The sequence below is a fragment of the Apodemus sylvaticus genome, chromosome 19, assembly GCF_947179515.1.
Source record: "Apodemus sylvaticus chromosome 19, mApoSyl1.1, whole genome shotgun sequence".
NCBI classification, from domain to species: Eukaryota; Metazoa; Chordata; class Mammalia; order Rodentia; family Muridae; genus Apodemus; species Apodemus sylvaticus.
In genome coordinates, this window is record NC_067490.1 from 13,910,757 (window position 1) to 13,937,809 (window position 27,053).

The window sequence follows — 27,053 nt, forward strand, 5'->3', positions numbered from 1 at the left end:
CAGCTCCTATGGACAAGAAGAACTAAACAAGAGATAATGTTCTGTTAATAAAATGAACACTTTTGTGTGATTTCCCCTTGACCACTTCAGCCATACATCTATTATTACATAGTTGGGAGTGTGTCAATCATACATTTCCAACAAGGCTGGACTGAGATAAGTCACTTTGCATAAACACAGTCAGCAAGTGGACACATACATGCCCATAGTCAACCTCCTCTCTCTTTCCCTTCCTCCCTTCTACTTAAATTTAATGTGAAATTAAGTTCAAAATTGCAGTTCAGTGACACGCATTATGTATATTGGTCTTTGATATTGTGATGACCAGACAGGTAATCTAAAAGCTAAATGGAACTGTTATAGATGCTGTAAATGAAAAACTCAACAAGAATAGCAACCCAGTGTCTCTCCCTTCACACAAGGATACTGTGCTCATAGTTTATTTTTTTTTTTTTAGTGAAATTGATCTACAGCATTGATACAACTTCTCTAAGCTGGTTTTTAACCTGAAAAAAAGAAGAATTTTCTCAGTAAGTAGCAGTTTAGAAAAAATCAAAATCATGGTTTTATACTTCTATATTAAAAAAGACTTCCAAAGGTTGGTAGATGATTTTGGTTATTTATGACAGTAACACATGTGCCTTGTGGTAAACTAACTACAGTAAATGGAACATCTCCTTTTTCTGCATTATCTTTACTTTGCTAAAACAGATCTTTATGGAGAATATGAACCTGTCAATATTTTAAAGTAATAAAATATTATTGGCTGTAAAGAATATATATTTTATGTGTACACCAGTATGTGATTCTAACTTATGTATTTAGATTGATAAAATAGGTGCTATGGAGATGTCACAGTAGATTGCAGTACTAGCAATACAAGCCTAATACTCTGAACTTTTCTTCTTAATTAATGAATTTATTCATTGTACATCCGACGGCACTCTCCTCCCAGTGCACCCTCACATGTCCTCTTACTCCCTTCTCTTTACTTCTGAGTAGGAGGCGGTCCCTTCTGGGTACCAACCTCCCTGGTACCTTAAGTCACTACAAGACTACCTCCTGTGGATTTTATCCCAAGCTCAAGCAAAAAGCTAGCTATGGTTGTAACCTAGAATTCCTACAGCAGATGGGATGTGTAGACAAGAGAATCACCTACATATATCCTGGAGGAAGCTATACAATGACCAATACAAAAAGAGGACCCCAGCTTCAACCAGGTGGAAGGTGCGATCTGATGCCCAGAAATTGTCCTCTCACTTCTTCATGAATGGTTGACACAAAGGAGCCCACCCCACCCCCATGCAGAAAGAAACACACATGCAAAATAAATGTGTCAAAAAAGATCATAAATATACACACCTCACAAGCAAGATTCTTACATGTCTGATCTATTTTAAAGCTGGAGAAATGGTTTAGCAGTTAAGAAAAGACACTGTTCTTGCAAGGGTCTGGAAATCAGTTGCAAGTGCCCATATCAGGCTGCTACCATGAGTGACTATAATGTCAGCGCCTAGAGAGCAAACATCCTTTTTTGGTGTCTGAAGGTATATATATATATATATATATATATAGCCACACAATTAAATAAAAGTACATTTTTAAAGGATAAAACCATTTCTGTTTTAAATCATGTCTTTTGCTTCACAGGAGCTAGTTTAGAATGTAGTACTGTTAGCAGAATTCCCAAGGTTCTGCAAAAGAAAGTGTGTAGAGGTAGAGGTAGCCATGAGTACTTCCTGATTCATGGGAGTGACCCAAGTAGAAAGTCAAAGGTCAAGGAGTCTCATTTACAGTCCTGGACCAAATCCAATTCTGTTCAACCTCTAAATCTCATAGGCAGAGTCCCTGCATTTGATTGCTCAGGCCGAATGGGCTCATCTCTTCCATGAGATGGGTTGTGTTGATGGTCTTAAGAAATCAACAGAGTCACACTTTACTCCATTTAATCTCCAGATGGATCTAAGCTGCTTTCCTCGATGTTACTGAGTATCTTGTCAGGTTCCTGTTTCCATCACATACCTGCCTGGGTTAAGTGTTTCTTCACTTCTTTCTAGAAAAACCACAGGCGTGACTTATCATTGCATCTTAAGAGATTGCTCAAACATTCTGTATATATGATTTGAAAACAATACCTCTTACATTCTAGACTGATTTGAATCCTTTTTATCTATTTTAATTTATTGGTTTTATATTTTTAATTAAAATATTATTATATCATGTTTCTCCTTACCTTTTCTCCCTTGGGAGACTGCCATCTTCCCTCTTCCTCCATCCCTTCCCATCCCCCCAAATTCTCAAATGGATAGCCTCATTTTCTTTGATTATTACACTGATTTGAATCCTTTTAATTGCATCCTGAGCTACAATTCCAGAATGGCCTGTCTTGTTAAATGTTCCATGAGATGACTTTACAGGCCATGTTACTGGTGATGATTTACTTCACGGAGACCTATATACTAGCATCCATCTATATTGGAAAATACTCCAGTTTTGTGTAACATGCACCAGTGACCTGACTCATTGAAGAATTGATGGTGCTCAAAATTTGATACCTCCCATATTTTTAATATTACAACAGTTAATTGTCAGGAAAATAAAATTGGAGGGTAACGATCCTTAGTGAAAACAGATGTCTGTGTAGCAACAGTTATCTTGCCCAGGTGCAACTGTACTTTCTTTGTACATGGAGAACAAAATGTGCTTGTTGTGCTGAAATCTTTACGATGGTGTGTATCTTAGAGTTTCTATTGCTATGATAGATTACCATTACCCAATACAACTTGGGGAGCAAAAGGTTTATATCATCTTACAAGTTATATATCACCATCAAGGGAAGCCAGGGCAAGAACTCAAAGAAGTTATAGGCAGAAACTAGATAAGAGGCCATGGAGGAATGCTGCTTACTGGATTTCTCTACTTGGCTTGCTTAGTAACCTTACATATACAGTCCAGGCCCATCTGCCAGGGGTGGTACAACTCACTTTAGTCTGAGTCAGAGTCAGTTATCACACATCAATCAGCAATCAAGAAAATGTCCCACAGACATACCCAAGTCCAATCTGATGGAGGCAATTGTGACTCTCCTTTCTCGGGCCATAACTAGGTTTATGCCAAGTAGAGAAAAACTAAGCAGCATATCGATTAATCTAATCTGGGAGCAAGAACTCACCATACAGTAGTGTGCTTGGGTTACCATTAGTATAATGATGACTAAATAGAAAATAATTATGAGATAGTTCATTACCTATCATCCTGTATGGCCATAGAAAATTGTCCTGACAATTTCAGGAGGTGAATGAGACAAATTAGATTAGATAATGTTTCGATAAATTAAATGCACTGAGTGAATACCTATAATTTTAAAAATTGATTTCATTTATTTAATATTTGTGCATGTTCATGAGTATGTCTGTGTACCATGTGTAGGCAAATGCTCACAGAGACCAGAAGAGGGCATTACATCCCCAGGAACTGGAGTTACAAGTAGTTGTAAATTACCCAACATCAGTGCTAGGAATTGAACCCTGGTCTTCTGCAAAAGCAGCAAGTGCTCTTAACCACTGAGTCATCTCTCTTGAATCCTTATTATATTTAAAATAGAAAATGATAATCAATAATGTTCTACATTTACTAAGAAGAAGAACATCCTAAAGTTTCAAAGCACATCTGTATGGAGTTCAGAGTATATTTTACTCTAGCTCTAAAGCACTCAGTACCTTGAAGTAAAAGTCATTGTGCAATGGTCATGCAAATTTTATGTCTTTACTTTCTTAAGTGATTGATTAAAAATGGAAAAGTTCCTTGTTAAAAAACTTCTCCTTCTAAATCCCTTTGGACTGAGAGAATCCATAAAATGAAAGAAAGACCCATACATTCAATGGTGCACTCAGCACTGAAGAAAAACTCCAGGCTTGGTGGCAAGAGCCCACTTTGATTTTAAATATAATCATAATTATCTCTTTTAGCAAATCATTTAAAAATTAAAACTGCATTGTCCATGGGCCAGTGAGTTTTAGATGTGATACAAAATTTAAATGAGTACAGAACAAGAAAGAAACCCATCTCATTGCTGAACGTACTTAAACGGCATAATAGGCTCAGTAGCAGTCTATTGTGCCAGAAATACCTAAGAACTGTAAGGTATATAATTGTGCTAAACATTCAGGTGGGTGTCTACAGTCAAAACACTAGCAAAGTACACATATTTAAATAAAATATAAAATACAACAAAAAAGTTTTATAATAATGCAAGATCCCTGAATAGAACAGTAAATTGAACCTTACATGGAATTTCATTGATTAATATAAAGATGGAGAGAAGATTGGAGGGAAGTAGTGGGCTGTCTGTTCAATATCGTTTATTGGAAGAAAACCTTGCTTTGATAGCATGTCTGACTTTCACAGTCCCATAGGAAGTTGAATAAAAGATTAGAACACTAAGAGTCCTTGAGATTGATAGGAGACAGCCCACCATGGCGGATACCTTTGGGGTTAACCAGCAAATATCTGGTTGCCATCATATAACATACTATGGCTGGCCTGACATACCTGCTCAGTTGCTTTTGGAGTTTACCACTACTAGTGCATTTTGCAACCAGTATGTACCTACAATTGTCCCATTTCTCTGAAAACAAAACAAAACAAAAACACATGACAGGGTATCCAACCTGGGTACAAACCCAACTTAATTTTTGTTGAAATGTGTATGGATACTTTGAAACCATTGCCTCCTAGGAAAAAGAGGGAGGCAGATTTGGAAAAGCAGTGTCTGAGGGGAGCTTTACCACATTAGAAGGACACAGTTTGATGTCAACATATCACAATATAGAGAAATACAATCCTTATGTTTCAGAATATTCAAACTGTGATTGAAAATTGGAAGCTTCTCACATGCTACTGGGTACTGGACCATCTTTCCTAACCCATTTAGAATGTCATATTAGAATGCATTTTAAAGGGAATTCTTGGTATTAGACCTAACAAAGGATTTTTTTTTTTAGCTCATAAGGAGTAAGTCATCTATCTGGGCTTGGGAGTCAGCTGTGTTTGAGCCAGGTCACTGAAGAGGTTCTGGTTTCCACACGATTTGCATGAATGAAACTGAGCCTATATGATTCAGATCCAGCAGTTTCCCAAAAATTCTAAGATCTGTGACCTGTGACTGAGAGTAGGGAGCAAGAAAAGTTAGAGAGACAGAACAGTCAACCATGTAAAAACTTAGAGAAGGGAGACATGCAAATGAGGGTGATGTCATCAGTGGGCAGTGCCTTGTCTCACACTTAATCTAGGTCTGAGACCTCAGAAGCCTCAAGATACTCAAATTTGTTACTGTCAGGAAGAATGACACTCTAAACTTTAACTTTTTCCTGGTAGTTTTGCGCTTTTACATTTCTTAGACATCATTGTACCTGAGAATACAATTAATGAGCAGGCCAGAAGAAGACCTTGTGGCACGGACAGGCATCTATAAAGGTGATAACACATGTCTCATCCGTCACAGCCTTGGGGACATCATGATAGTGTAGGAGAATACTGTACCTTAACCAAGATGGCAAACCACAAAGAATCTCCCTGTGGATGGCATGGGTTAGAGGGACAAGCAAAGTCATGTCCCATGGAAAAGGAGACAGTGGTTGCAGGGCCTAATGTTGCACACCCTCTATAATATTTTGAGGTTTTAGTAATGCTATATTAGGGTATCCTATTCCTTCACCCAATGTACACAGGCATCTATACCTAGACATGTTTTTGAGTGGTGGGGGTAATAAGCTAGCTGAAGGGGTCAAAGAAAGACTGAAATATGTTTAGTCTAACAGAGACTGGAACCCTCCCAATTGGCTAGTTAAATAATTAGAATGGCATTCCTACCTATCGATTCCATGTAAGTGATAAAATACAGAGACTCAAGATTCCATGTAAATAATAAAATACTGAGACTCAAGATAATGTTGGGTTCCTCTTAACATATATGGAAGAATTTTTGATTTTCTCACAGCTCTAGAACCTAATTATGGCAACAAGCTACTGTGAGCTATTTGTTAGAGCATGTGATCAGCATTAGTGTGATCAGAGAGGAAACATGGAGAATTCAAAGCTACCAGGAAAAGGCATTGAAAGGGGGGGTGCATGGCATATGGTAAGGAAAAGCAAGGAAGAGCTGCATACAAAATACCCCAAAAACAAAAAGAAAGGGGGCCAGAATAAGCGATAATATAATAAGGAATAATGAATGCTATTGGGAAAAAAATGGATCTGGAACATTCCATCCATGGATGAAGGAGATATAAAGGAGAAGAAAACAAGACAATTTGAGAATGAAAAAGATATGGAAAAAATACTCCCCTCATTTAAAGAAGATCACATTTTTAAAACTGAATTTCCAGAGAAACTTAGTGAGAAACATTATGGAAGCCATATCTACCTGGAATTTTAAATGTTAATAGCCAAGAAATGCAAAAAGTAGGAAGGGAAAATATCATTGAAAGACACAGGAATTAGAAAAGCCCTGAATGGGCTACATCATTAAATCCTGGAGTATATTAAATAGCCATCTGCTGGAGGGTAAAGGGTTCAGTTTAAAAACCACATTCTAAGAAGTACATCACATTTAACCATCCTAGAAAGTCATTGGCTGGACATAGACATGCTAAATAAAACACAGTCTTTTCTAAGTAGTCCCTATGAAGACAGAAAAGAACTAGAACTTCCTAAGAAATTTAAAGTTGTGTCTAACCCACACCTGAGAGGGGAAATTTAATAGTCATTGGTTATAGTAGACTCTACCACTTACTACACATTATTATAAAGTCTATTAAGTATGATATAGTTAATCCTTGACTCATTTATGAGAGAAGCAACTACACCTTGGATTTTATCATAGTGTTTACAACAATAATTTAAGACACTGGGTGACTTGGACTTGAACAGTGTAAGGTGTGTGTGTGTGTGTGTGTGTGTGTGTAAGTGTGCATGCACCCATTTCTGTTTGAAGGCGCAAAGACATTACTGAAAAATAAAGTTAAATGATAAAGGTTATGATTAAGGATTACACTGAATTAACAAACCCCAAAATAAGGTAGACTATATTTCTTTTATTACATAAAATGATAGGTAAACATTCCTTTAAAGTATAAATGTAAGACTCCATATTGATAATGTCAAAATATGATGGAAAGGCAGAGTGATATCAAGGGTGTTCTAGGTAACTTTGGACAAAGGATTTCATGGAAAAGTGAACCGATTGCAAGGCATATGTCCGAGGCCCAGTTGTTTCCTGTCACATACAGAAGTGTGTATGCATGAGAGAACAGAGTGTGCTCTCCCTCAGCCCCATATGCTGCCCCTGGAAAACACTTGTACAGCATCAAATGCTTTAGCTTACTGCTCATATAGTTTTCCTGGAGCAAATTATCCGTAAATATCTTGGCAGCTACCACTGCGGAGCACACAGCATTCACAACTATTGGATTCAGGTGTGTTTTTGTTTGGTTTTCTTTCAGAGACACGGGCCCCTTTACCAGAAAGGTGATGGCCCAGTGGGAGAGAGACTGCTACTAAGGCACATAGTTACTAGAAAATAAAGACCATGCACAAAGTAGGTATTGACAAGAAATTAATAATTTGTGGGTATCCATGGGGCATTTATGACCAGGGTGAGATGCATTTCAGGTTGGCTATGCTGTGGTCACGTCCCAGGCTCCTTCAAGCCTCACATGATTGTCGATGTCGCTAGAGTCGAACCCAAAAGTCAGTTTTACATTCAACACAAGCTAATGTGCAGGTAACATTGGCAAGCCAGACTTAAAAGTAAAGACACAGAAAAGTGTAAGATAAAAACAAACAATTATTCTAAATTTTACATAACTGCCTGTGGATTATTTATGTTGAATATATAATAGAAACTGTGATTTAGTGAACTTAATTTATATGTTAAAACCAAGACGGGAATGGACAACTAGAAACCAAATTGCACAAAGAAAATAAAAATCACATCTAAATGAGGCAAACTATCTAGAAAGACATTATTTTAAGAATTCATAGAAATGAAGACAGCCAGCACAGCCAGCTTTTGTGTATGGCTAATATCCTTTGGGCTTGCTGGTAAGAACTAAGAAATTTTAAGTATTCTAAAAAGTTCTGAAAGTCTTTCTTACAAGCACTGATTAAAAGAACAGAATACTGAATGCAGCCAACAGATTTCTTTTGCATTTACCGGCTACTGAGAATACCAGGCATTTTCTTGTCTCAATCATTCTGAAACTATCCTGCCATGGTCTATCTATACATATTCATCACTCTGACAGCAGAATCATGAATAAATATGCAGATAAGAAAACAGAATTGCATCCCTTTATCTTTTAAATGTGGGACATACATAAAAATAGATACAGGAGAGCAGATTACAAAAACGAACAATAAAAATAAGCAGAGTGCATCCTCTCCTATCCTGATAACGTAGAGCAAAGGCAGGCACTGAGTCTTCCACTTGTGTATGTTCAGGGCTCAGCATTCTTCTCCTGACAGTCAGTAATCAGCGCTGAGCGTTTAAGACACCATAGGTTTGTTTCCTCTATAGCTTTTCTTACACATCTGTTGACTGCCTATCCCCCTGCACCATTCAAGCAGTGTGAAGAGGCAGGCATGGGAGGGCACAGTCGGGAAAGTCTTCAAGATGGACAGTGAGTCTTGAGCTGACTGTCAAGTGATCCTTTTTGAATGCTTTGGCAATGACCTCAAAGCCTGGGACAAGGTCAGGATCGGGGTCATTTTAGCCCCAGCAGAGTTTTATAACTAGTAATCTCAGAGAAGATAGTTTTGTCTCTAAGCATCGCTTTCCATGGCCAGGAATTACTGTCTGTCTGTCTGTCTGTCTGTCTGATGTGTATGCATATGTGTGAGTGCAAGTGCACATGTATGCATGAGTGGGCACACATGTGTGAATGATACATACATGTGCATGTATGTATTTAATTGAAAGATATTTTTTTCTTCTCTTGTCATTCACTAACTCAGGGATAAAGAAAATAATCAATCTCTGTTTTCCTGGGGTAAATATTACATGAAATTAAGCCAATTAATTAGCTCAAGGGATTTATGGTTTTTTTTAATATACCTACTAATTTGTAAAAACATATATAACACTGGTAATGAAGAAACCCCAAGATACATAACAAAATGGGACATTATGTTTAAAGAAACAAAACTGCTGGCATAATGCAAAGGAGTTATTTTTTATTTAACATTGAAGTTACTTTTGCTGTATTCATTATGAATATAATCAATCATTATAAAGCATTCATGTCTAATTTCACTCGCCCTCCCCCCCCCCCGCAACAGACACACAAAATCCACAGGCAAACAAAAGAGAGACAGCTGAGAAGCTCAAAACTTGAAATGATTCCAAATTCTTCTGTCCAGATGTCTACATTTTTTTTCAAAAGTTCTGATGAAAACTAACTCACTAAAGCCCAACTAAAATACTGAGCCACATGCTTCGTCCTTGATTTATGTAGAGTGAGAAGCAACCAGTTTCTCATGCAAAAGGGAATCGCAAGTTCATGGATTCAATTTTCATTTGCAATGAAACCTGTCTCTTGAATAATATCTTTCTAAAGCCTTCTTCTCCTTCAATCTTTCTGAGCACCAGGACCTGAAATGTGGCATCTCATATCTGATCCTTTTCTTCCTTACTTTTTTTTTTATATTTTTATTTTCTATGTTCTTTGTTTACATTCCAAATGATTTCCCCTTTCCCGGATCCCCCCTCCCCATATGTCCCATAAACCTTCTTCTCTCCATCCCTTCTCCAATCACCTCCCTCCTTTTTCTCTGTCTTTATATTCCCTTCCCATGCTAGATCAATCCTTTCCAGGATCAGGACCCTCTCCATACTTCTTCATGGGAGCCATTTGTTATGCAATTTGTGCCTTGGGTATTCAGAGCTTCTGGGCTAATTAATATCCACTTATCAGAGATACAGAAAATGTGGTATATTTACACAATGGAATACTACTCAGCAATTAGAAACAATGAATTCACAAAATTTTTAGGCAAATGGTTTGATCTGGAAAATATCCTAAGTGAGGTAACCCAATCTTCCTTACTTTTTAACAAGGACTCAAGCACAGAGCAGAGAAAACTGTGGCAGAATGAGTCTCCCCAGATGTGGAAGGAGGGAAGAATCAAGATGTTTTGCCTTAAAACTATTTTATTTATGACATATAAAAATATGCCAAAGATAGACCATTAAGTTAAAGTCACACAAAATCTAAGTTCATTTCATAAAGGTCAATATTTTCCTGATTTAAGCAACACTTAAATACTGGGAATTAAAACCTTTAAAGATATGAAAGACATGCTTTTAGATTCAACACACTATACACTACAATCTTAGACTATTTGTTCATAGCATTATGAAATACATAATGAGGATTCTTTTTGTTTTGGATAACTATAGATGGACAAATAAATACAAGGTACATACATGATAGAGGGATGATAGACAGATGATAGATGTTTTAAGATAGATGTTGGAGAGACAAATTATAGAGGCGAAGATAAATGACGGATTAGTAGGTCCTTGATAGATGGTAGAACATGGTTTTATATATATAGGTATGATAAGTAAATGATAAATGATATATAGAAAGATGATAGATTGATGGTGGTTAAATGATAGGTAAATGAATAGAGAGGAATATAAGTACATAGATGATTATTGATGACAAATAAATGATAATGATAGGTGATCAATCAATTAACCGCTGCATCACAGTTGATGCATGACATTTCACTAGAAAGTCTTTGTAAACACGTTTTACTCGGCTTCACACAGTTGATACTGAGAATAAGAGTGGAAACAGAGATGGTTCTTAATTGGCTTATCAGTGTTATAATCAGCCAACAGTCACAAATATTTGACAACATACAATATATAGATACAGCTTCAATTTGGAAACCAATGAAGTTTGAATTTTTTACATAAATGTAAAATAAAGCCAACCCTACCTTGCCTGTGGAGCTGGAGGGGGAATTCAGAGCATGACAGTGCACATCTCTGTAAAGAAAAGAAACCATTGAGTCCAGGCACTTGAAAACTGGCAGAATTATGAAGTAATAGGAAATTGATTGCAGACTCTAAAATATTTCTTCATAATTTCTGGATCTGTTATATTTTTGTTGCTGTACTAGTTACCACAGACATGAAACTTTGTGTGTGTGTATGTGTGTGTATGTGTGTGTGTGGAGAGAGAGAGAGAGAGAGAGAGAGAGAGAGAGAGAGAGAGAGAGAATGGTGTTACCTATATTTAAATGTCATATTCACTTATTTTTATTTTCAGTTTCTCTTATGACTGATTCCATTAGAAAATTGAAATTCTTCCCCAATGGAGGAGCTAAAGAAAGGACCCAAGGAGCTGAAGGTGTTTGCAGAGCCATAGGAGGAACAACAATATGAGCCACTCAGTACTCTCAGAGCTCCCAGGGACAAAACCATCAACCAAAGAGTACACATGGAGTTACCCATGGCTTCAGACCCATAGGCAGCAGAGGATGGCCTTGTTGGACATCAAAGGGAGGAGAGGCCCTTGGTCCTGGAAAGGCTCGATGCCACAGTGTAGGGGAATTCCTGGACAGGGAAGGGGGTAAGAGTTGATTGGGGAACAGGGGGAGGGAAGATGGCTTATGGGATTTTCGGGTTGGGGAGCACCAGGAAAGGGGACAACATTTGAAATGTAAATAAATATATCTAATAAAAAAGAGAAATTCTTCAAATTTTAAAGGAAGTCCAAAAATGATGGACCACGGTTAGATTTATTGGACAAATATTTTTTATTAGGACTGGGCAATAAGTATACTTGTGTAATATATTAGCTGTACCAGAATAATTAAATGGCATGTAGAAAACAACTATATACATTATGTAGTTTGTTAAAAATGCAGTGAGAATGTATTTCAGACTGTGATGCTTTGAAGATGATAGAAGTAAATTCTGAGTCAAGTAATAGGTGTGTTAATTTTATGTTATTTTTACAATTATATTGGTTACTATTAGCTGCATATACGTGCATGTGTGTGTCTATACATGCCCACACACAAGTAGGTGCCCGTATAGAGCAGAGGTCTCAGATTCACTGGACCTGGAGTTATAAGCACTTGTTAGGTGCTTGATGAGGTGCTGGGGACCAAACTCATGACCTCTTCTAAGAGTAGGACATGTTCTTAACCACTGAGCCATCTCTCCAACTCCCTATTTCACATTTTCGAGAGCATAAAGTTTGCTTCTTTGGTTTTGGGTCACGATAGGTTAGTTAATGTTGTTGAGAAGAGATGAAATCCCCACTATCAGCCCTGTACACTCCTTGTATTTGCGAGTGATTTCAGCAACTCCGTCTCTCAATTTCCACAAAAATATATATGGCCCTCAATATATACATAATAAATGGCATTATATGTTCAACCTCATTGTAAACCTAATTATAGCCTCAGTAGAATTTGGAGTTTTAAAAGAATACAAAAATAAGATTAGACAGGTGTATTAAGATTAAGTCCTGGAGTATTTGCTATATTAATATGCAAGCCAAGGCACTGAAGTAAGGATGTGTGGACTGAAAGCGAAGGCAGCCCTGCTGAGGTAAGGATGTGTGCAGACTGAGCCTGTGTTTGGGGACAGAATTTATCCTGAAAGTCAACATTTTGCCTATAGGACATGCAACACACTTAAGACAAGAAGTGGATGCGATTTTGTCATTGAAAGAATGAGTCTCATTCAAGACATTATCCCACGAGCAGAACTCAGCAAGTGAAGTTCCTCTAAGTAATCTACTTGTGAACTCATAATAGGTATTTGTGGAAGGAGCTGAATCGAAAGAGAGAGAGTTGCATTCTGATACATTGAGATGATGCTAAATTCTTATGCATTAACTATTACCCATGAGATGTTTGAATTTTTATACACCCCTTGCTCTTTGTATTTTATTACTCGTTACAGGAATACAAAGTGAATGTTCACCAGTGATCTACTACTGGTGTTTTATTTTCTCCTTAGCTAACAACAGTGACTAGAATGCCCTTCTAAATTTCGCACATTTACCATCTGAGCACTTATACATCCACTTCATGATTAAAAGCATGGTTTGTGTATTTTAATGAAATGTATAGTTGGAAGATGTGGTAAATTTTTGGCTAAAAGGCTCTACAAACAATACAAATAGAGTATTAATTCATTTTCAATGATGAGGTTGCTGAATGCATAACTGAAGTTCCAGAGCTTTGGAGGAACAGACAAAATCATTGAGTCCTGAGTCTTATGAGATGCATGTGTGATTAAAATATCTTTTTCCTAGAGGGAAAAGCCACTAATCAATCTGTCCACTCTGTGAGATACAAGCATATCCTGCCTGGTAAAACATGCCCAATGAAACTATGGTGGCTCACTGGCAAGCATGTGAGTAACCAGCAAAGTCGTGGTTGGATTTAAAGCCCAGAACAATGCACACCTGGACGAGCTTTCAGAACCAAGAACACAGACGAGTCATAGGGGAAGGTCAGAACCTACTAATATTATTTTGCTAATAAGATAAAATATTAAACCAATTCCGAACAACTTCTCATTAGATCCAAAGACTATTATGTGTCTCAAACCTCATCAAAGACTCTATTTGCAGTAGATAATGATTAACACAAGAATCCTCAACAGGCCAAGGTACAGAGAATAGGTGACTGCTAAGTGTAATATGATTAAAAGAAGTGTTTTAAAATAGCAATTAGCTAAGCCTCTAATGAATATTTCTCAGTTGTTAATTATGTATTTCCTTTGTTTTGAGTACATGGTTTTATCATAAGAAAATAATTTGAAGTATGTGTATGCAATCAACTCACTCTGCTGTTGCTATCAATGTTGCATGGTTTTTAGTAGCAGACATTCATCTGAGGGGTACCTTGGATACTATCAACCTGGTATATCTCATCTTTGTTCCAGAATCTAGAAGCATATTGGTAAGTAGATTTTTTAAATTGTACATGTAGTACTAATTCCTAGAAGGTACAACTGTCAAGAAACAAATAATATACCATAAACATATATAAGTAAGTGATATACACTCAGTCTCCACACACCCACAAAGAAATCGCAAAGGTAGGACAAATTGAGGTAGAAGCGTCTTGAGATTCTGACCAGCATGGACAGAGAGATAAACATGTTTGTTTTTTTTAGTAAAGGCACTAAGTAAATTAGTGATGTAAATTAAAATGAGTGAAATTCCCAAAGGAACAAAAGGATTTTATTCTTTTACACCAAAAATATTTTATTGATTCATCCTCCATCAATTTCTTCTGTGCTGCTTTTGACATTCAAATATTCCCACCTTTTTGAAAAACACAAGTATATCCATAGAATAGATCCTATGTTTTTTTTTAAACAAACAACTACAGATAACAATGGGGAGAATCATGGCAAGTCTTAACTATCACCTTCATAACTGTATATCACGTGAATGTTAAAGTTTAATTCAATTAAAAAATTAAGTTATCTTAAAGATATTTCCAATATGGTAATACTCTCCAAAATAATTAAATATCAGGAAAAATAAACCAATCAACATTACTTTTATCTTGAAATTAAGGAAAGAGGAAGGTTCTGGCCACATCACTTGTTTGAGAGATTGTGAAAACAATATACACATACATACATACATATATACATATACACATACAAATATACATAATATATTATATATACTACTAAATATATACTATATATAATATTACTATGTAATATATACTAACATAGACTAATATTATATATGTAATATATAATATGTCAGATATATAATATATTTAATAAATTATATATACTATATACTGATATACAGACTTATATATGTGTACTATATATAAGCTAATATATACTAATATATTATTATATATTATGTAACGCACATAATTAGTGTCTTAGTAAAGACACAACAAACATCATGACCAAGAAGCAAGTTGGGGAGGAAAGGGTTTATTTTGCTTACACTTCCAAATTGCTGTTCATCACCAAAGAAATTCAGGACTGGAACTCAAGCAGGTCAGGAAGCAGCAGCTGATGCAGAAGCCATAGAGAGATGTTACTTACTGGCTTGCTTCCCCTGGCTTGCTCAGCTTGCTTTCTTATAGAACCAAGGAATATCCACCCAGGGATGGCACCACCCACAATGGGCCCTCCCACCCTTGGTCACCAGTTGAAAAGATGCCTTACAGCTGGATCTCATGGTGGCATTTCCTCAAGGGAGGCTCCTTTCTCTGTGATAATTCCAGCTTGTGTGAAGTTGACACACAAAACCAGCCAGTACAATTAGTATAACATATATAGTATGAATATTAGTATATATAGTTAGTATAACATATGTAGTATGTATGTATATACATAATTTTATATAATTATATAATTTATATGAATAGCTAAATTTGCATATATCGATATACATATGACATGTGTATATATATATGTGTGTATCTATCTGTATATGTATATGTGCATGTGTATATGTGCATGTCTATATGTATACATGTATGTGTATGTGTATGTGTATGTATATGTATGTATATACTAGAATTTTGTATCCACTTCCGTATAATTGCTGTCTTTGACTCTGTATACCCAATGGTGAGTTGCAGGTAATGGTCAGCACACTGTGAGCACTGAATTGTGGGCTTTGTCTACTTGTAGCATTTTAGTACACAGCCTGAGACACCAGCACACAACCTCTATGAAAATTTTCTTGTGCCCACCTGCTTCCTCCAAAAAGAACCACAGCACTAGGGGAACAGCTTCATTTCCAGGGAAGGTAGCCTGAGAGGGCATGGTAATCAGCAGGAGACAAATGGAAACATTTAAGAATCATAGTCAAAGGAAGGCAGCGAGTCTCTTCCTGACCCTGCTGGTGTGAGGATAAAAGTGAGCTACAGCAGACTCCTGAGCTCACCCGCTGGTCTCCTACCTTTGGGAAGGTCTTCCTATACTCACAGGTTTTGTAGACTAATTAGAAAAGTAGCCTCAAATCTAAGTAACAATCCTTAGAAATTCCATGAAATTTCTCAGTCTGAGGAGGAACTTATTATCTGAATTTAGACAGTCTAGGTATCAGAGAGTCCTGTCTATTCTTATCTGAGGGACAGCAAAGCACCACACTAGAATCACACACTCATTGTCTCCTATAGAAGGATAATAGAGTGTGCTGGCCTCAAGACCTGGAAGCCCTGAGATCCTTCCCCTGTGACCAGGGCACGGTCCATGCACACGTGAAGATTCACACCTTTGTCTGAATGAAGACAAGACACGGACACCAGTCTGACTAAGAGGGAAATAAGTTTCATTATTTGTTATCAAAACCTTCTGGAATAAATTGCCCAAAACAAACTTAGAAAATAATTAACAGTAGAAAAGGTGTTTTTTTTTCCTCAGTCATGATTTCATAATGACATGTCTGAAAATCTTCATATAATCACTACTAGCATTTGCCAATTGTTCCTAGTGATAAATCTAGAACAATTTTTTTTTTTATAATATGATAGTAAATATTCTCCATCCAGCTGTGGGAATCAGTTACATAGCCACTAATGGATCAATATAAGGAAAGCAAGCCATTTAAAACTTTCTCTGCCAACTATAGTACAGCAACTGGTTATGCTTTCTATCTTGGTACTGAGTGGCTAAAATTAATTAACCATAAATCTCCTTTTATATCTCATCTTGGGGTGGAAGAGAAATGACTGTAGATGAGTATTGGGTTTTTTTGTTTTGTTGTTTTGTTGGTGGTAGTTGTTGTTGTTGTCCTATTTCAAGAAGCTAAAACAGGGTTATGACAGGTAGGCAGATAATTTTGCCAACAGAGATATCTAATGCCAGAACAGAGTGTCTTCATTAGGGTTTATATTGCCATGACAAAGGCCATACTCAGACACAATTTGGGGAGGGAACGGTTAATTTCAGCTTATAGTCCAGATAGCACTGCATCACTGTGGGACATTAGGGCAGAAACTCAAATTAAGAACCCAGAAGCAGATTGGCAGCGGCGGCGGCGGCGGCAGCAGCGGCAGCAGTGGCTGCTCCAGCTGAAGGGCCATCAGCAGTGGAACCAAGGCGTCACAGGGACCAGTTAGGCCCTGCGCCCACGACCACTGACCTTCGCTGACCAGCCGGACAGCAAGCAGCTGCAGTTGTGCGGCGCCTTTCCTGCACGGAGGCCACTTCAGAACTCGGCCTCCCACCAGTCAGGAGAGGAGGATCCATCTTGGTTCCGTACTCCAGGAATCGGACAGACTGAGGTACACAAACATAATCCGAGGCCAACACCGCGGTGGTCTGAGCCCGACGGGCGTTGGCCTGCACCCAGGCCCTGGGCGGGTCGGGGGGCCATCGGGGTGCCAACCCAACCAGGAGGTTTTTTGCCCAGGCCTGCGAGCGCGCCGCCGCCATTTTGCCTGCAGGACGACAGAGAGCTCAGGCGGGCAGACCTGTAACAGGCATAGCCTAAGGCTAACAAAGCGGGGGTCCAGGCCCCAAAAGGCACAGGACTGACCCCAAGAACTGGGCGGCTTGGTGGGCCATCTGTGAGTCAACCCGCCCAGGTGATTGTTAGCAAAGCAGACTCTCCCGGCGCTTTCAGGGAGCGCGGGCGCACACGCCCGCCATCCTAGTCACCTGGCAAACCCAATTAACAGTCAAAGCCCTAGGGGAACTTTGCTCGGACCTTGGCCTCCCAGGCTTTTGCCTGGACTCAGGGACTGGGCGGCCAGGCTAACCTTGTGTGCGATAGCCCGGTTGGCAGATCGGCTGCCCAGCGGAGTGAGCGGAACTCAGGGGAGGTCACAGTAGCATACACCGTCGGCACTCCCTGGGAGTGCACACGGGCTCCATCTGCTCCACAGACACAATCTGGGGCAAGGCCTCAGGCAGAAGCCCTTAGCTCTACTCTCTCCGCTTCCGGATCCAGATCAGTCTGGGCGGCAGCTTTACACCTCCAAGTCCTGCAAGTGGCTAGCTGGACTTCCGGGCGGCCAGCTGGGAGAAGTCAGTGTGCTCCAGTGAATCCAGCGGGCCCCAGCGGGAGCCTTCGGTTGCCTGCTTTGGGATCTGAACAGCCTGGGCAGCAGCACACTGTCTACAAGCAGTGCAGGAGGTAAGCTGTGCACCAGAGGCCAACTGGGAAGGGGCAGCTTGCACTGGTGAGTCCAGCACTGACAAGATAAACTAACACCAGTGAGATCTAGATGGCAAAAGGCAAACGCAGGAACGTTACTAACAGAAATCAAGGCAATATGGCAACATCTGAACCCAATTCTCCTCTACCAACATGTCCTGGATACCCCATCACACCAATAAAACAAGATTTGGATTTAAAATCACTGGTCATGATGCTGGTACAGGAACACATGAAGGTCATACATAAAGAAATTCAGGAGACAATGGATCAAAAGGTAGAAGCCCTTGCAAGGGAAACACAAAAATCATTGAAAGAAATCCAGGAGAATACAAAAGCCAACAAGGAGGAAATGCAAAAAACACTTAAAGAAATACAGGAGAACTTTGCTCAACAGGCTGAGGTCATGAAAGACGAAACACAAAAATCTCTTAAAGAAATACAGGAGAACTTTGGTCAACAGGCTGAGCTCATGAAAGAGAAAACACAAAAATCTCTTAAAGAATTACAGGAAAACACAAACATGCAAGTGAAGGAGCTAAGCAAAACCATCCAGGATCTAAAATCAGAAGTAGAAACAACTAAGAAAACTCAAAGGGAGACAACTTTGGAGATAGAAAGCCTTGGGAAGAAATCAGGGGACAGAGATACAAATATCAACAACAGAATACAAGAGATAGAAGAAAGAATCTCAGATGCTGAAGATTCCATAGAAACCATGGACTCAACAGTTAAAGAAAATGCAAAATGCAAAAAGCTTGTAACCCAAAATATCCAGGAAATCCAGGACACAATGAGAAGACCAAACCTAAGGATTATAGGCATAGAGGAGAGTAAAGATTTACAACTTAAAGGGCCAGCAAATATCTTCAATAAAATTATGGAAGAAAACTTCCCTAACCTAAAGAGAGAGATGCCCATGAATATACAAGAAGCCTACAGAACTCCAAACAGACTGGACCAGAACAGAAATACTTCCCGTCACATAATAATCAAAACACCAAATGTTCTAAACAAAGAAAGAATACTAAAGGCAGTAAGAGAAAAAGGCCAAGTAACATATAAAGGAAGACCTATCAGAATCACAGCAGACTTTTCACCTGAGACTATGAAGGCTAGAAGGTCCTGGGCAGATCTCATGCAGACTCTAAGAGAACACAAATGCCAACCAAAACTACTATATCCAGCAAAACTCTCAATCACCATAGATGGAGAAACTAAGATATTTCATGACAAAACCAAGTTTACCCAATATCTATCCACAAACCCGGCCCTAAAAAGGATAATAGGAGGACAACACCAATACAAGGAGGGAAACTTCACCCTGGAAAAAGCAAGATAGTAACCTTTCATCAAACCCAAAAGAAGTTAAGCATTCAAATTTAAAAAATAACGTCAAAAATGATAGGAAGTAACAATCACTATTCCTTAATATCTCTTAACATCAATGGACTTAATGCCCCAATAAAAAGACACAGACTAACTGAATGGATACGTAAACAGGACCCTACATTTTGCTGCTTACAGGAAACACACCTCAGGGTCAAAGACAAACACTACCTTAGAGTAAAAGGCTGGAAGACAATTTTACAAGCAAATGGTCTCAGGAAACAAGCTGGAGTAGCCATTTTAATATCAGATAAAATTGACTTTCAACCCAAAGTCATCAAAAGAGACCCTGAGGGACACTTCTTGCTGGTCAAAGGAAAAATACAAAAAGAAGAACTGACAATCCTGAACATCTATGCCCCAAATGTAAGGGCACCCTCTTTTGTAAAAGAAACTTTATTAAAACTAAAAGCACACATTGCACCTAACACAATAATTGTGGGTGACTTCAACACTGCACTTTCCTCAATGGACCGATCAGGAAAACAGAAACTAAACAGGGACACAATGAAACTAATTGAAGCTTTGGACCAATTAGATTTAACAGATATATATAGAACATTCTATCCTAAAACAAAAGAATATACCTTTTTCTCAGCACCTCATGGTACCTTCTCCAAAATCGACCATATAATTGGTCACAAGACAGACCTCAACAAATATAAGAAGATCGAACTAATCCCATGCCTCCTATCTGATCACTATGGAGTAAAAGTGGTCTTCAATAGCAACAGAAACAACAGAAAGCCCACATACACGTGGAAACTGAACAATACTCTACTCAATGATACCTTGGTCAAGGAAGAAATAAAGAAAGAAATTAAAGACTTTTTAGAACACAATGAAAATGAAAACACAACATACCCAAATCTATGGGACACAATGAAAGCAGTGCTAAGAGGAAAACTCATAGCCCTGAGTGCCTCCAAAAAGAAAATGGAGAGAGCATACATTACCAGCTTAATGACACACCTGAAAGCCCTGGAACAAAAAGAAGCTATTTCGCCCAGGAGGAGTAGAAGGCAGGAAATCATCAAACTCAGGGCCGAAATCAATCAAGTAGAAACAAAGAGAACCATACAAAAAATCAACAATACCAGGAGCTGGTTCTTTGAGAAAATCAACAAGATAGATAAACCCTTAGCCAGAATGACCAAAGGGCACAGAGAAAGTATCCAAATTAACAAACTTAGAAATGAAAAGGGAGATATAACAACGGAAACTGAGGAAATCCAAAAAATCATCAGATCCTACTACAAGAGCCTATACTCAACACAACTGGAGAATCTGGAGGAAATGGACAATTTCCTTGACAGATACCAAATACCAAAATTAAATCAGGACCAACTAGACCATCTAAACAGTCCCATAATGCCTAAAGAAATAGAAGGAGTCATAGAAAGTCTTCCAACCAAAAAAAGCACAGGACCAGATGGCTTCAGTGCAGAATTCTACCAGACCTTCAAAGAAGAGTTAACACCAATACTCTTCAAACTATTCCACAAAATAGAAACAGAAGGAACACTACCCAATTCCTTCTACGAAGCCACAATTACGCTGATACCAAAGCCACACAAAGATCCAACAAAGAAAGAGAACTTCAGACCAATTTCCCTTATGAACATCGATGCAAAAATACTCAATAAAATTCTTGCCAACCGAATCCAAGAACACATCAAAACGATCATCCACCATGATCAAGTAGGCTTTATCCCAGGAATGCAGGGTTGGTTCAATATACGGAAATCCATCAATACAATCCACTACATAAACAAACTCAAAGAACAAAACCACATGGTCATTTCATTGGATGCTGAAAAAGCATTTGACAAAATTCAGCATCCCTTCATGCTTAAAGTCTTGGAGAGAACAGGAATTCAAGGCCCATACCTAAACATAGTAAAAGCAATATACAGCAAACCGGTAGCCAGCATCAAACTAAATGGAGAGAAACTTGAAGCAATCCCACTGAAATCAGGGACCAGACAAGGCTGCCCCCTTTCTCCTTATCTTTTCAATATTGTACTTGAGGTACTAGCTCGGGCAATTCGACAACATAAGGAGGTCAAAGGGATACAAATTGGAAAGGAAGAAGTCAAACTATCATTATTTGCAGACGACATGATCGTCTACCTAAGTGACCCAAAGAACTCCACTAGAGAGCTCCTACAGCTGATAAACAACTTCAGCAAAGTGGCAGGTTATAAAGTCAACTCAAGCAAATCAGTGGCCTTCCTATACTCAAAGGATAAGCAGGCTGAGAAAGAAATTAGGGAAATGACCCCCTTCACAATAGCCACAAACAGTATAAAGTATCTTGGGGTGACTCTTACCAAACATGTGAAAGATCTGTATGACAAGAACTTCAAGACTCTGAAGAAGGAAATGGAAGAAGACCTCAAAAAATGGGAAAACCTCCCATGCTCATGGATCGGCAGAATCAATATAGTTAAAATGGCCATTTTGCCTAAAGCACTATACAGATTCAATGCAATACCCATCAAAATCCCAACACAATTCTTCACAGAGCTAGAAAGAGCAATTATCAAATTCATCTGGAACAACAAAAAACCCAGGATAGCTAAAACTATTCTCAGCAACAAAAGGAAATCTGGGGGAATCAGTATCCCTGACCTCAAGCAATACTACAGAGCAATAGTGTTAAAAACTGCATGGTATTGGTACAGTGACAGACAGGAGGATCAATGGAACAGGATTGAAGATCCAGAAATGAACCCACACACCTATGGCCACTTGATCCTCGACAAAGAGGCTGAAAACATCCAATGGAAAAAAGATAGCCTTTTCAACAAATGGTGCTGGTTCAACTGGAGGTCAGCATGCAGAAGAATGCGAATTGATCCATCCTTGTTTCCTTGTACTAAGCTCAAATCCAAATGGATCAAGGACCTCCACATAAAGCCAGACACTCTGAAGCTAATAGAAAAAAAACTGGGGAAGACCCTTGAGGACATCGGTACAGGGAGAAAGTTTCTGAACAGAACACCAATAGCGTATGCTCTAAGAGCAAGAATTGACAAATGGGACCTCATAAAATTACAAAGTTTCTGTAAGGCAAAGGACACCATCAAGAGGACAAATCGGCAACCAACAAATTGGGAAAAGATCTTCACCAATCCTACATCAGATAGAGGGCTAATATCCAATATATATAAAGAACTCAAGAAGTTAGACTCCAGAAAACCAAACAACCCTATTAAAAAATGGGGTACAGAGTTAAACAAAGAATTCTCACCTGAAGAACTTCGGATGGCGGAGAAGCATCTTAAAAAATGCTCAACTTCATTAGTCATTAGGGAAATGAAAATCAAAACAACCCTAAGATTTCATCTTACACCAGTCAGAATGGCTAAGATTAAAAATTCAGGAGACAGCAGGTGTTGGAGAGGGTGTGGAGAAAGAGGAACACTCCTCCACTGCTGGTGGGGTTGCAAATTGGTACAACCACTCTGGAAATCAGTCTGGCGGTTCCTCCGAAAACTGGGCACCTTACTTCCAGAAGATCCTGCTATACCACTCCTGGGCATATACCCAGAAGACTCCCCACCATGTAATAAGGATACATGTTCTACTATGTTCATAGCAGCCCTATTTGTAATTGCCAGATGCTGGAAAGAACCCAGGTATCCCTCAACAGAAGAGTGGATGCAAAAAATGTGGTATATCTACACAATGGAGTACTATTCAGCCATTAGAAACAATGAATTCATGAAATTCTTAGGCAAATGGATGGAGCTAGAGAATATCATACTAAGTGAGGTAACCCAGACTCAAAAGGTGAATCATGGTATGCACTCACTAATAAGTGGATATTAACCTAGAAAACTGGAATACCCAAAACATAATCCACACATCAAATGAGGTACAAGAAGAAAGGAGGAGTGGCCCCTGGTTCTGGAAAGACTCAGTGAAACAGTATTCAGCAAAACCAGAACGGGGAAGTGGGAAGGGGTGGGTGGGAGGACAGGGGAAGAGAAGGGGGCTTGCGGGACTTTCGGGGAGTGGGGGGGCTAGAAAAGGGGAAATCATTTGAAATGTAAATAAATTATATCGAATAATAATAATAAAAAAAAAAAAAAAAAAAAAAAAAAAAAAGAACCCAGAAGCAGGAATTGAGGCAGAGCTTTGGATGAAGAATAAGGGTACTTATTCCCTTGTTCCCATGGCTTCTCCAATCGCTCAACTCAGGATTAGCTGCAGGGGGGAGGCACTGTACTGAACTTCTGTGGGTGACTTGCCCTACCAATCAATCATTCAAGATAGTACCCTGCCAACTTGCCTATAGGCTATTTGTGTAGAGGCATTTTCTCAATTGATTCCCTCTTCCCAGGTCTCTTTACATTTGAGTCAAGTTGACAAAAGAAACCCAACCAGCACACAGTGAAAGCATAAGATTCCACCTACCACAGTCACTCTCTGTTTTAGATGCATAACTTCTTTGAATATCTTTTCTTTGTCTCCCTAATGTGTCTATAACAAGGGAGGGAGGAGGAGAAGGCTTTAAGACCACTTAGCTGTGTGGTTGTGGTGCACATTTTCCACTGGCTAAGTGATGGTGGGACATTGGACATGTTCCATTTGCTTGAGCTACAGATTCTTTTGTTCATATTAGGGGAATTTTGATTGCAACATATGTTAAAAACACGCAAGTAAACAAACAGCTCTTTCCAGCCAACAAATAATGACTATTATCTTTCATTCTTACCTGGCAAGACATTGATGAATGTTCCCAGTGCCCTTCTCATACTCAAATTAAAGAACAGAGTGAATTTCATCAACATCTTGGTGGGTGGTACTAATAAGGAGAGGGAGTGACTGAGAGCAAGCAGCATCACCACAGAGAAATGACAGTAAGTCCTGGGTTGGGAAGTCATTCCATCACCAAAGAGCAGACTCACATCTCCTGTGGGAGTGAGGTGCCAGCTGTGATGAGTGTCCAGAGCAAAGTGCTGCTCTATCTGTATCTATATGTCTATGTCTATATCTATAGGTACAGATATAGATACAGATATAGATGTAGATAGATATAGATATAGATATTTAACTGAAGCTAATATGTGTGTGTTCCATGATACACAAATACACACCACACACCTGTCAGGTCAGAGTCCACAAGCTTATAAGATGAAAGGTAAGTTTTGTTCTCCCTTATAGTGTTTGCCTATATAGGCTGAGCTTGTTATTGTCACTGCAAAATAAAATTATAAAATAAAGTAGAGTCAAATGTGAACAAAGGAAGCAGAACAAAATGTAAATGCTGGACAAAATCATTTCTGCATAAGCATGGAGTCTGGACTCATGGCTCTTCTCAGCGGTTTAAACAATAGAGCTACTTTGTTACAAGACTGAGTGGCATATCCCATACATCACCAATAAAATAGCAGTTTCTCAGCCAGGGTGCACAGTGGCAATGACAGCCTATTTACTCTGAGTGCATCCTACCCAGTGAGGGGTCATTACTACCAAAGCCTATGTGACAGTTAACTTTTTGGAGAATATGGTTAGCCCGGTTCTTATCATGACATTGTTCTACTTCTCGTAACAAGACATCAATGTCCTCAGTGTATTGATTTTATTGGATTCAATATATGTCAAGGAAGTAATTTCACACTCTAAAATTAAAGAGAAAAGCAAAGTGGAACCATGGAACATTGGCCCCCCCAGGCTCCTCATCTTTAATTTGAGATTCATAAAATTACAACATCTTCGGCTTCAAATTGCATCCACTGTTATTATATTTTTAAAATATATTAATTTAAAACGCTAAGCCTCAATCTTAAGGTTTAGAAAAAGTAAGAGAAGTAATGTCCACCCATTTTACATAACTCTGAATCATAAAAGAAAAATAGATCTGTCAGAATCGCATATCCTTTTACATAAAGATACAAAAGATGTGTAACTCATCCCAACTTCAATATTCATGTTGCATTGATCTCTATCAATGGTAAATATCTGCCATTTCTCATTTAATCTTGTCTAAGATAAATGATATAATGGTAAGTGAAATATCTCAGACTGAAGAGATATCTATCTTATAGGATGGAAAAATAACTTCATAATCATTCCTTGTAAATTTTCAATGGCATAAAGCACACCGGGGAGGATGAAGAAACAAATTAGGCATGATGGTTCAAGCCTCAACTCTCTATCAGCCAGGAAGCTGGGGCAGAAGCATTCCTGCAACTTCCAAGTCAGTCTGGACTACTCAGTGAGGTACTTCCTTAAAGACAAAATAAGACAGTAAGAAACATGATGGAAAGGTCTCTCATCATCTACTGGAGTTGACATAGACTATATAATGCTTAGACCCCTTGATGTGAGGATAGACTGAGGATGAAGGTGAACCCCAACCAACGGATAGGCGGAGAATATTTTCTTTTGCATCTCTGATCAACACAACCACTCTCAGCCTTGACCATTTTCTTCACAGCACTTTAGACACTGTGGCTCATTAGAAAGTCCATGATGAACCCAGATGTGGTAGCACAGACCTGGGGTCCTATTCTGGAGAGACTTGAGTCAAGAGCATTCTATACTTAAGGCTAACTAGTATTACATATGAGTTCCAGGATAGCCTGTTTGGTTTCATTCTCCAGAATGAAATCTTTTCTCAACAAAACAAATAAACAATATAGTAGGACAGGGATAAAGTAAGGGAAATGAAAGTCCTGTTTTGAAATTGTTTTAATAATAATAATAATAATCACCATCTATTAAATGTTTTATAATAATCATAATCTATTGCCGTTTCTATTGTCACACAAGAAAGCAGAAATTAATATCAATCGTTCAGAATCTTAAGAGAAATACAGTGTATTGGATAGGGAAAAAGGTCCCATAATTACATAAACTGCAGGAAGATATTAGCTACCCAATCCAGGTCTTTTCATTACTCATATTCCATAGTTTCCGGTTTGGTTCTCTGATGCTATGGTAAAACACTAGCCAGAACGAACTTGGCAGGAAAGGTACTAATTTCATCTTGCAAGTTATAGACCACCATTAAGAAAAGTCAGGCAGAATTTCAAGGCAGCAACCTAGAGGCAAGAACTCAAGCAGAGACCTGGTGGTACACCAGGTTTATAAGTATATTCTATCATTCCTAGCACTCAAATTTATGTCTCTCATCTTTTCTCTTGAGCAAAGATATAAAATACTACCCCAAAGTGGATGTTGGCTCCAACCCTTTGAATATTATTGTTATATGTTATCGCCATAAACATTTAAGAACATGATTGTATTTCTTTGTGTATGAAACTTCCGTTTGAGAAATTAAAGGCTCAGCTGACAGAGATTCCAAACACATTATCAAATATGTGAAGGCCTACACATATCCAGCACTGTGTGAAAAGGAGGCATTTTTCACATTTCCTTTCATCTCTAATGCAAGGAGTCAATTAGCTGACCTCTTGGCCATTTTGTGGAGGGGCACAACAGTTCTGACCACTGTAGATC